The following is a 12,655-nucleotide window of genomic DNA, read 5'->3' as shown; positions in this document are numbered from 1 at the left end:
TGCATTGTCAAAAAGAAAATAAGGCATGAGACAATTAATAGAATAAATTATAATAATAGATAATTAATAGAACATTATTAAAAACTAGCCTGCATTTGTCAAAAGCAAGATCATGCCTGGCAAACCTAATTGCCTCTTTGATAAAGTGACTAAATTAGTGGATAAGAGGAACACCGTGGACATAGTTTACTAACTTCAATAAGGCATTTGACAAAGTAGATCACAGCCTTTTTTGTAAGATAGAACAATGTGGAATAGGCAGTACCACCACCAGATAGATTTGCAACTGAATGACCAACCATACTCAGTGGGTAATCCTCAATGGAAGTACATCTGCATGGAGGGAAGCATCAAGTGGGGTACCTCAAGGTTGTTTCTTAGGCCTAGTAGTCTTCAACATCTTCCAAAATTATTTAGAGGGGATAGAAGATGAACTCATCAAATTTGCAGATGGAATCAAGCTGTGGGAATAGCTAACAGTTTAGATCAGAGGTGTCAAACTTGCATTGTCATGTCATCATGAAGTGATGTAGAGCGGCATTTTCCCCCTTCGTTAAACCAGGGCTGGGTGTGGCCAATGCATGATGTACACAGCCCACAGGCCGTGAGTTTGACACCCCTGGTTAGATGATAGATTCAAAATTCAGAAGGACTTTGACAGACTTTAACACTGGATTCTATTCAACAAAATGCAATTCAGTGGTGAGAGAAGTAAAGTCCTACATTTAGGCAAGAAAAAACAAAAGCACAGATATAGAACAGGTGGCATCTTGTTCAAAAGTAGCAACTATAAGAGAGAGATGTAGGTGTCCTAGTAGACCACCACTTAAGTAAGAGTCAGCAGTCTGCTGCAGCTGCCAAAAAAATTAATGCATTCCTAAGTCGCATCAATATAGGGATAGTTTCAAAGTCACATGAATTGATAATACCACTTTATACTATACTGGTGAGACCACATTTAGAATTCTGCATTCAATTCTAGTGACGCAGAAAAGACCAACAAAGATGATAAGGGGCCTGGAGGCTAAATCATATGATGAACAATTAAGAAAACAAGGTATATCTAGTCTTAGAAAGAGAAGGATTAAGGGGAATATGATCTGGTTGAGGGGCTGTCAGATAGAAGATGGATTCAACTTACTCTCCAAAGCATTTGAAGGTAGGATAAGAAGTAGCAGGTTGAAAATCATTAAAAGGAGATCTAACCTAGAACTAAGGAGAAATTTCCTGATAGTGAGAATAATTAATCAGTAGAATGGCTTGTCTCCGGATGTTGTGGGTGATGGACGTTTTCAAGAAGAGACCAGACAATCATTTGTCCGGAATGGTATAAGATTTCCTGCTATGAGCATGGGGGTAACTAGAAAACCTTCAAGGTTCATTTGAACCCTGTTATTCAAATTGCTGAACCTTTCATAATATCAGATGATAAACAGTAGAAAAACAAGAATAAATCAAAATGGAAAAGATTAAGTTGTCATATGGAAGCAAGAGAAAATAGTACATTTTAAAGAAAAATAATAGAACAAAGTAAGAAAAAAATGTCCAAGTATCACAGAGGTTTCTATCATTCTATATTCTCTAACTGGTCCCAGGAATAACCATGTCTATTAAATTCATCACTTCAGATCTAACATGCAGATTCTGCTATTGGGTTAATTATATTTTATATGACATATTCTTGCTATGTATGTGTATATATATGTGTGTATATATATATATATATATATATATATATATATATATATATATATATATATATATATATATATATATATATATATATATGTGTGTGTGTGTGTGTGTTTGTGTGTGTGTGTGTATATATATATATATATATATATATATATATATATATATATATATATATATATATATATATATATATATATGTAGGTCTTTGGTTATTCGGGTCTTCTCCCACGTAAAATTGGAAGTGTCTTGGCAACGTTTCGACGAAGTCTCATTCGTCATCTTCAGGCTGGTGTTCTCGGCTTCGTGCTTCCAGGAGCAATGTGAGATCGCAGCTGTCTCTTCCTTTTAACTGCTAGTGGGGGTGTGAGCTGATTGGATGGGAACTTGGCTGTGTTCTGATTGGGTGGAGGTGTGTTCTGATTGGTTAGGGGCTTGGCTGTGCTCTGATTGGATGGGGGGTTGGTTGTGCTCTGATTGGCTTTGAGTTAGAAAATCAAGGAGTATATGAAATCCCATGCACCGCCTGCCCCACCACATACATCGGACAAACCAACAGACGAATAAGTGCACGCATAGAAGAACACAAGAACTCAGTCAGAAAAGAGGAACCAACTTCTTCCCTGGTCCAACACCTTAAAGCCACAGGACATGATATTGACTTTAAAAAGACCAGAACTATCGCCAAAACTGAACACTTTAACAACAGAATAATCAGAGAAGCCATCGAGATAGAAAAACGCCCACACAGCATGAACAAACGAGACGATACCTCCTGCCTACCAGCCATTTGGAAACCCGCCCTTATTGACAAACGAGTCCCTAACACGACGAATGACACCAGACCCACACTCACGAGAGCCACACAGGATGTCACCACCACACATCCACGCAGAAAGCAGACTCAAACCCACACTGATAATGAGCCACGACCAAGGACCAGAAGCCAGACCGCAGCTGCATCATTAGCCACTTTAAACCCCTCCAATCCATACATGAAGCAGACTGACACCCACCATGAAGAGCTCGCACGGCTACAAACACGAAGCCAAACAACAACAACGCAGCTCACCAGCTCAAATCCCCCTGCAACTCAGACTAAGCTGAGCACAACCAAGCCCCCACCCAAACAGAACACACCCCCATCCAATCAGAGCACAACCAACCCCCCATCCAATCAGAGCACAGCCAAGCCCCTAACCAATCAGAACACACCTCCACCCAATCAGAACACAGCCAAGTTCCCACCCAATCAGCTCACACCCCCACTAGCAGTTAAAAAGAAGAGACAGCTGCGATCTCACATTGCTCCTGGAAGCACGAAGCCGAGAACACCAGCCTGAAGATGACGAATGAGACTTCGTCGAAACGTTGCCAAGACACTTCCAATTTTACGTGGGAGAAGACCCGAATAACCAAAGACCTACAAACAAACACCCGCGAAAACCTGAGAAAACATACACACACACACACACACACACACACACACACACACACACACATTATTACAGTAGCGTATGTTATACTCTTATTACAGAGACTCTTTGCTATGTTGGAATTCTCATTTAATTTGACTAATTTGTTTTCTGTGTATCTCTGTGATACTTTGACATTTTTTTTCTTACTTTGTTCTATTTTTTTTTTTAATGTGCTATTTTCTTTTGCTTCCATGTGACAACTTAGTCTTTTCTATTTTGATTTATTCCCGTTTTTCTACTGTTTATGAAGGTATGAAAGGTCCAGCAATTTGAAATCACAAAATGCTCAGGAGAAGGTCAATGAGTATCCTTTGCTTAGACTTTACAATTTATTTTATCAGTCTTTTCTGGAATGAAGTAATGATTATTTGAAATAAGGAGAAGGAAAACACATCTTAGTCCAGAACTGAGAAACTTTGAGAAGCATTACACATGTCATCTTAGGGTTTATAAATCACTCTTTGAAAAATGCATTGACCAGATTACAGTCTTCTGTTCAATACAAGGTATTTTATTTGGGTAGGAAGATCAATGTTAATATGCAATGTTACCTTTCCAAAGTCTTTGTTATAGGGAATTAAGTCTCTACTTGTGTTAAGTCTTTGAGGCAGTTCAGACACACATTACCATGAGTATCAGCACTTATCTTTATTGTAAGGTTACATTAAATAGAATCTTGCAAGATTGAAAGTATTTTTCCCTTCCTCTCTTTTTAGTGTCCAGAAACCCTGGAGGGCCTCTTCTGAAATGCTTCCTATGCTTTTCCCCACCGAAGGCATAAATTGCCTTTTATCCAACTGTTGCTTAGGCTGCAGATCTTCCTCATGTGCCCTAAACCAGCGGTGACCAACTGGGGGTCTGTGGGCCACTGGTGGTCCACAAGAAAATGTTGGGGGTCCGCAGAAAAATTATTTGCATTTTTTATATTGCACTAAATACTATTTATCTTTTTAAAAAATTCATATTAGTGATCCGTGGGACTTAAAATTATGAATTTGGTGGTCCCTGAGGTGTGAAAGGTTGGTGACCCCTGCCTAAACTCATTCTCACATGCCATCATTTTTGGGATTCAAAAATTTTTACTACCAGTTCTGTGGGCATGGCTTGGTGGGCGTGACATGGCTTGGTGGGCGTGGCTTGGTGGGCATGGCAGGGGAAGGATATTGTAAAATCTCCATTCCTACTCCACTCAAGGGGAAGGATATTGTAAAATCTCCATTCCCTCCCCATTCTAAGGGAAGGTTACTGCAAAATCCCCATTTCCTCCCAATCAACTGGGACTTGGGAGGCAGAGAATAGATGGGGGTGGGGCCAATCAGAGGTGGTATTTACCAGTTCTTAGTTCTCTGAACTACTCAAAATTTCCACTACCGGTTCTCCAGAACTGATCAGAACCTGCTGAATACCACTTCTGGTCTCTATGTGAATATACTTGTGTGTTCTTCTATGCATACTAGGAGCTAAAGTTAGCTTTGAATTTTTTAATGTGAGCCTAGTAATTGGTTCTCAGTTTTGCTAATTTTTCTATTAAGGTTAGATAGTGACATTCATTATGGTATTACTATCATATGTGTGTGGCGTGTATGCGTATGTGTATTTATCTGAGTTACTGAGATGAGAATTATATGCTATTTCTTAGTAAACTAACAAACAAGTGCTAATTACTACATACATATCTGTTTGTTTACGTTCATATCTCCTATTGGCACTAATAGAAACTTCTCCCATAAATAAGTGTTAGAAAAGGCACAATTTTATGGATCCTGACCAAAGAGAACATTAAATAAATTCCCCCTATTCAATAACCTTCAGAATCCTTTTGTTTTCTAATGGCTGTGTAGGAAGCCCCCCTCTGCCCGAAAAAATAATCTTTCTTGTTAATATTAAAAAGAAGCAGAATAGAATATTGTTACAATTGAAAATACCTAACTTGTTCCCTGTAAATATGTATATTTGTATATATGTTTTTTTTATTGAAAAAGTTTTAAAACAATACACATTTTCCCCACAACCCCCCCTCCCAACCCCCCTCCCCCTCCCCGACTTCCCAGAGCAGAACACAAGGTATTTCTATTGACCTTTAACAATAAACTAAATTGCATAACCAATCATTAAACTAACACCCCTAAAAAAAATTTTCTTAACCCCCCATATATAAAATCCTATTTTTTAAACATAATACTTCTAATATCACTTATATAACACTTATACAAATAAAAGAAATCATTCATAAGCTATTTGATATTTTTTGGTCTGATACTTATTTTGTATATAATCAATCCATCTTCTCCAATCCTGTATGTACCTTTCTTGTGTATGATCCTTCAGATATGCTGAAATTTTAGCCATTTCAGCTAAATTAGTTACTTTCAATATCCAGTCATCAATAGTAGGCAAAAAGTCCTTCTTCCAGTGTTGTGCTACCAACAATCTTGCTGCTGTTATCAAGTTCAAAATCAATTTAGTCTCTGCAACTGTACAGTCCGTAGTTATACCCAATAAGAACAACTGTGGAGTAAATTTCAGTCTCTTTTTAAAAATATTCTGCATCACCCACCAAATCTTTATCCAATATTTGTATATATGTTATTGTGTGATGTCATCATGATCTTTGTCATTGGTTTCTACTTACCTTTTGCCCCGCCTCCTCTGTATATAAGTCGTTGCTCCTGTCAGAACCTCTGCTGTCCAAATGTATTCCTGAGGAAGACAAGAAATAAATACCTTTGTTATAAGAAAGGCTTCAGTCTTTTATATTGGGCCTGACCAGAATAAATAAACAAGTAACAAATTGGTAGCAAGAGGATGGTTTGGTAGGCCCAACCAAAAATAAAAATGCAAGAATCACAAAAAGACAAAAGAAGACCTGCCACTAGATATATAACAAAAAGAATGGCAGCCCAGCTGACTCCTGACAAAAACACACTAATTGAAGACATGAAGAAACACATACAATTACAAGAAAATGAACTACTAACACAATACAAACAACCACTAGCTGGAACAGAAGAAACCCCCTCAGCCTCAAACAAAGAAGGTGAAGTAAAACGAAAAATACTAGAGTTAATAGAAACAACTACAGATGAATCAAATCTGCTTGTGAAAATCCGCAGCATGATAAACAATCACGGAACAGCAGCAGATAACGAACATAATAAACAAGAAAAGTCCAAGGTAAGAAAGTCAACCCCTGACTACAAAAATAACGCTGAAGACGGCGATAGTTTCGCGCCTTTTTCATGGCGGCCATCTTATCTACCTAATACTCCCAAAATGGCCGACCAATCATTAAAGGAATCCCAAATTTTAAATTACAAAGCGGGAAGCAAAACCTACCAAGAAGATGCCTACCCGAGTCCAGAAATAAATAAAAAACAACTATTTAAACAATATAACACTCAACCTACTGAACTTGAAATAGATAATGCCATGCAGGTGTTAACTGCAGCATTCGGGACTAAACTAAAAATACCAAACAAACAATCAGAAAATGAAAAAGAAAATTCTAAACTAACACCTATCAAAAGTCAAAAAGAACTAAACTATCTAAAAGAAGAACTAGTCGCCCGAGAAAAGACGCACTGGCAACCATACTTTCCTGCCGAAGAACACCTTGCTGAGCGACCTGACTTCACCGCCAATGACGGTCCGCATCGAGCTCCGCTTCCCGGCCGCATCGAGGAACATGGCTGCCAATCCTCCGGTGGATTTTTCTTCAATCGCCGCAACTCCGGAGACTTCCCGACGAGATGGACAGCATCCCAGGCATTCTTCAATCACCAGAGGCCCTCCGGAAACAAAGCCGAAGAACAGAAGGCCGACTGGGACTTCATCCTGGGAGCTGCAGGCACAGGATCCTCTCTCATCGACTGCTGGGGAAGAATGAGGACTGAGCATGCGCAGAACGAACCTGCAAAAAAAAAAGAAGACATAAATACAAGTCAGCACAGATCCAGCCAAAACATAGAGATAAGTAAATACAGACATGCATCTACCATACCTATGCCTTATTGCGAGTATGCTAAGGTCTTAAACCATGGACAGCTCCTGAATATAAATAATTTCTCACAACACTCTGGGACACTACCTACAGACTTTATAAAATTAAAATTAGATGGAAGCAACTTAATGGAATGGAGCCAGTATTTACAAATTATATATTTGAGGGAAAACATTTTATTTATTTTTTTTATTGAAAAAGTTTTACAATTACATTTTCTCCCCAATTTCCCCCCCCAACCCTCCCTAACCTCCCTAACCCCCCCTAACCCCCCCTAGCCTACCCCTCCCCCCGGACTTCCACAGAATATAATCCAAATCAAAATCCCCTTTTTATAAAACTTGAACCCCTCCACCCCCTGTATATTTTTCACATCTTCACAAAATTCAAATATTCTATCTCTATATAATACTTTCAATTAAAGGCTATCTGATATTTCCTAGTTTGATATTTATTCTGCACATAATCTATCCACTTTTTCCACTCCCATACATAAATCTCTTGTGAGCGATCTTTTAGGTATGCTGAAATCTTCGCCATCTCTGCAAAGCTGGCCATCTTCAAAGTCCATTCTTCAATAGTAGGCATAGCTTCATTTTTCCAATATTGACCTATCAGTAATCTCGCTGCTGTTATCATATACAATATCAACTTTGTTTCACCCAATGTAAAACCCTTAACTATACCCAATAAAAACAATTGTGGAGAAAACTGAATTTTTTTCTTTAAAACATTCTGCATAACCCACCAAATTTTTATCCAAAAAGCCTTCACTTTCTTTATTGATGATCCACCAGACAAACCTTGGACTTATGAAATAGACTGCCTCCATCATAAGGCTTATTATTTATTAATTGCTTCTATTTCCCCAAGTATCTTTCCTAGTCTTGAACATAATCTAACCGTATCTGAAACATACCAAAAATTATTTAATTTGTTTTATAGCAAAAGTGTAGCCACAATTACTAGAATTTCAAGAGAATTCTATTCTGCCAGACTAAAACATGATACATCTATGAGCGAACATATCCTAAATCTGAATGCAACCAGAGCAGAGCTCATCCAAAGGGGGGGAAATATTTCTGATAGCACTATGAAAAGCATTATAATCAATTCATTAGACCCCAGCTGGGATAACTACATTACTTTAATTGATAACTTAAGTTTAGAACAACTTACCTTAGAAAACCTTACCAATAAACTTATTGCTGAAGACAGACTTAGAAAGGAGCAATCCGTAAATCAAAGGGAAGGTAGAAATCAAAAAAGGACAGATTTCAGAGTCAGAGACAGGTACCCACATGAATGCTCAACATGTGGATCTGAAAGACATCAAAAAAGAGACTGCCCCAAGAACGCAGGATATAGAGATACATATCATCACAAAGATAGAAGAATACATTTCTTAGATAGAACTTCTCCTGACTACAGATATAAATGCAGGGAATCACCATATTCAAAAGAAAAGAAAATATACAGAAACAACCCTAGGGAAAACAAAAATGAATCACTATATGGAATAAAAGACAGTAATACATCAACATCAGATTCACTCAACACATGGCTCATCGACTCTGGAGCCACATGCCACACAACTCACAATAGAAAAATACTCAACAACTTCACAGAAAGGGAATATTACATAAAAGTAGCAAACCAAAATGAAGTCCTAGTAAGAGGAGTAGGTGACAGGCATATAAAAGGTATAGGAAAAATAGAGGGGGTGCTATTTATACCCGAAATTCCAAATAATATATTGGCAACTCTAAAACTAAGCATAGAAAATGGGGTAGAGACCACGTTCAAAAGTGGAAAAGTATTTATGACTAAAAACAACAGGAACATTGGCAAACTATTCACAAATGAAGGACTAACATATCTACTACCACAAAATAACGAATTAATCTATGCACACTATCAATTAAAAAACAAAGAGGCAGAGCCAGATAGTCATGAAGGGGGTAATAATACACCAACTGTTGAAACCACTATATCAGAGAATTTACACAATGGTAAACCTATACACGACAACTGTACCCATTTAATCCACAGAAAGCTAGGACATGCAAGTTTCCCTGTTATACGGAAAATGTTAGAATGTTCCGAAGACTTAAAAATAAAAAATTGTAAAAATTATTTGGAATGCTCCGTATGCAATTCATCCAAACTCAAAAACAAACCTAAGCCCAAAAAAGCCACTCGCACCACACATTCAATTTTTCAGCTAGTTCATATGGATGTTGTAGGCCCAATGAAACCTTCAATTAAATATAGAAAAAGATACTTTCTAACTATAGTCGATGATTACAGCAGGTTTGGGTTTGTTTACACCCTTAATCATAAAAGTGAAGTTTTCAAAAAATTCAAGGAATTCTTTAAAATGGTAGAAACTCAACATAATATTAAAATTAAACAAATAATGACCAACAGAGGGTCAGAATTCTTATCCAACGAATTTTCAAATTGGCTAAAATTACAAGGAATATTACACTTTAAATCTTGTCCCTTCTCCCCCTTTCAAAATGGAGTCTCAGAGAGAAAAATAGTTTGCTACAAACCATGGTTAAATGTGTGTTAGACGATGCTGGTTTAAGCCAATCATTCTGGGCTGAGGCCCTTACTTATTCTAATTATACTCTAAACCGCTTATGGTCAAGTACACTCAACAAAACTCCATATGAACTCATGTATAGCAAAAAACCAAAAATTGGACATTTACACATATTTGGCGTAACTGCTGATGTATATGTACCTAGACAATTGAGACACAAAGGAGAGAAAGTATCCAAAAGACTAATATTCATGGGGTACGAATCAGGAACCAAGGGATATCGCTTCATTGATAAAAATAACCATTTCATTGTATCCAGATCTGCCGTGTTCCATGAACATGCAAATTGGTCAAAAATACACCTCAACGAGATATACCCAGAATCAAAAAACACTACACACACACACACAGAACATTATTCACCAGATTCCAACCCCAAAATTATAACAACAAACAAACCCAAATACCCAAAAATAATTAATGATGAATGGAAGAAAGGACATCCTATATTGAAAGTAGACCCACTAACTGAAAAAGAAACTAAATATATGCATAGCAATGAACAACCTCCGGATAGACCCATTAGATCTAATAGGGGTACAATTCCTAAAAGGTTTGATGATTACGTACTGTCTCTCCATGCAAAATATCTGACTCCCAATACATATGATGATATACTCAAATTACCTCTAGAAGAAAAAAATAAGTGGGAGGAAGCAATGAAAAAGGAGATGGATAGTTTGAAGGAACTAAACGTATTCTCACCAACAGATCTCCCCACAGAAAAGTCCCCCATTGGCACTAAATGGATATTTAAAATCAAAGAGCTAGAAGATGGCAAATTCCTATATAAAGCTAGGTTAGTAGCTCAAGGGTTTGCCCAAAGATTCCCTGATGACTATGAAGACACATACTCTCCAACTGTTAGATCAGAAAGTGTAAAGGCCGCATTGGTACTAGCTTCCATTTTAAATTTAGACGTATATCAGTTTGATGTACAAACTGCATATCTACATGCTGATCTTGATAAAGAAATATATGTAAAGGCACCCCCAGGAAAGAATACAAAAAAGGGAGAGATTTGGCTATTAAATAAGAGTCTTTACGGATTAAAACAGTCTGGTAAACGATGGTATGAATGTCTGTCAAAAATACTTAAAGAAATGGGTTTTATAGCTATTTCATCTGATCTATGTTTTTTCACTAAAAGAAAGAATAATTCTATTGAATATGTATTGATCTATGTTGACGACATATTGTATTTTGGACATGATAAAATCAAATGTGATGAATTTGCTGAACAATTGGGTAAACATTTCAACTTAAAAATATTAGGAAAGGTAAACAAATATTTAGGAGTCCAAATTGATAAAACCGATAAGGGGTTCAAATTGTCCCAAAAAGAAAAAAATATAGAACTCATACAAAAGTGCAATATGATAAACTCAAAAACTTGCGAGACACCAATGTCAACCGACTTCAATAGAAACATGCACAATGAACACGAGCCATTCAAAGAAAACACTTTATATCGATCAATTATTGGGTCATTATTGTATATTTCTAATTGGACCAGACCTGATATCACCCTTGCTGTTAATTTGTTGTCAAGACATGTAAGCAACCCTAGCATATATCATTGGGAAGGAATCAAGACAGTTCTGAGATATCTGAAATCTAGCACTGATGTCTGTTTATATTTAGAACCATTCATTTCTGAAAAGCCAGCTTTGACCTGTTACGCTGATGCAGACTGGGCTGGTGACCCAAAGAGCCGAAAAAGCACCTCTGGTTATGTTTTCCTTATAAATGGTTGGTATACTGGCAAACAAAATTTAATTGCCACCTCTACAGCAGAAGCCGAATACGTTTGTCTATCTAAAGCAGTCAATAACCTAACCTGGTTTGATGATTTGTTGTCTAATATATGGATGAACCCATTTATCCAATTATCATCAATGAAGATAATAAAGCAGCAATAGATATATCAGCTTCCGAGGCAATAGGCCAAAGATCTCGACATATCGATATCAAATACAAACATGTGAGACAATTATCGAGTATAGGATTTATTAAAGCTGTTCATTGCGATACTAGTGAACAAATTGCTGACATTCTCACTAAACCCTTAGCAACCAAACAACATGTATATTTAACTTCTAAACTTAATGTACATATATAAAACTAATAATTTACTATTGGTTAGGTATTTTAGAGGGGGGATTTGTTACAATTGAAAATACCTAACTTGTTCCCTGTAAATATGTATATTTGTATATATGTTATTGTGTGATGTCATCATGATCTTTGTCATTGGTTTCTACTTACCTTTTGCCCTGCCTCCTCTGTATATAAGTCGTTGCTCCTGTCAGAACCTCTGCTGTCCAAATGTATTCCTGAGGAAGATAAGAAATAAATACCTTTGTTATAAGAAAGGCTTCAGTCTTTTATATTGGGCCTGACCAGAATAAATAAACAAGTAACAAATATTTCCCGTAAAGAAGAAGAGGAGAGACAAGTTTTCTTAAAGGCAGAAAGCAGCCCCAGTCTTCCTGTTATAGGAAAACAGCCTCAGATTTTTCTTCCAATAGCTGCATCTTGCCTAACAGAATGTATTTAATTAATATGGACTCCAGCATGAAAACCCGGTGACTGACCCAGATTGGATCCTGCAACAGTATCCTGGGACATGTATATTCATTGTCACCCATAGTTTTTATGAACTGGAGATTTTTTTTTAAATGCAGTAGTTCTGCAACAAGTAGTATTGAATTCAGACAAATAGTCTGGCTTGGTAGATACTAGAGCCGTGATGGAGAACCTATGGCATGCATGCCAGAGGTGGCATGCAGTGCCCTCTATGTGGGCATGGAAGCCGTCACCCCAGTTCAGTTCCGCTGTGCATGCGCGCATGCCTCCCACCGGCCAGCTGGT

At 37.3% G+C, this 12,655-nt stretch overlaps 1 long non-coding RNA gene across 1 annotated transcript in view; it reads right to left on the bottom strand.

The window, feature by feature from the left end:
• The window catches only part of LOC148113514 (uncharacterized), a 46,448-nt gene extending 34,331 nt beyond the window's left edge, over positions 1 to 12,117 (bottom strand). Inside the window, exons 1-2 of the long non-coding RNA XR_015728307.1 lie at positions 12,050 to 12,117; positions 5,803 to 7,080 (exon numbers count right to left, since the gene is read on the bottom strand). This is a non-coding gene — a long non-coding RNA (uncharacterized LOC148113514). The remainder of the gene's footprint in view (positions 1 to 5,802; positions 7,081 to 12,049) is intronic.
• Positions 12,118 to 12,655: the final 538 nt, after the last annotated feature.

The sequence above is a fragment of the Pantherophis guttatus genome, chromosome 5 (genome assembly GCF_059756535.1).
Source record: "Pantherophis guttatus breed Tessera chromosome 5, ASM5975653v1, whole genome shotgun sequence".
In the NCBI taxonomy this organism is placed as follows: Eukaryota; Metazoa; Chordata; class Lepidosauria; order Squamata; family Colubridae; genus Pantherophis; species Pantherophis guttatus.
This window is presented reverse-complemented; position numbering and strand designations above follow the sequence as displayed.